Below are 572 nucleotides of genomic sequence, written 5' to 3'. Positions count from 1 at the left end.
ATATGTTATGTATATATATATATTATATGTACAAGATATCTCTCATTCTTTATATATAAGACATTCTACATATCTATATGAAATATAAATGGATATTTATATCTTATGTGATATGCAGACAATCTATATATTACGTAAGATATAAACATTCGATTATAGCACAATCATTGTGCTATTAGAATTGTGAAGAGTACGGCCGCATCCATTGGGAAATCGCGATCAAGTTTTTGTAGTGTGGACTTGGTTTTATGTTAGCACAGAATGGCCAATAAAAATCATCATAAATAATTTACGCATAAAATAACGTATATAAATAACTTAAGCGAGCTCTCCGCGTGGTGAGATACAATTCGGAAAAGGAAATAATATTTTAATCTATGTACAAGTACACAGCTCCGTCATATTAATGGGATCAGTTTCTGCAATCACAAATTTGTACATACAAATTCCCTTTTCCTATGCCGCTCATTTGGTCGTCTATACTATAAATATTTGTTTTTAATTCTCTCAGCAATGATGAGACGTCCGGATTTCTTTCGTAGCAAAATAATTTTTGCGAACCTGTATTGGAG

The sequence above is a fragment of the Atta colombica genome, unplaced genomic scaffold (genome assembly GCF_001594045.1).
Source record: "Atta colombica isolate Treedump-2 unplaced genomic scaffold, Acol1.0 scaffold46, whole genome shotgun sequence".
NCBI lineage: Eukaryota > Metazoa > Arthropoda > Insecta > Hymenoptera > Formicidae > Atta > Atta colombica.
This window is presented reverse-complemented; position numbering follows the sequence as displayed.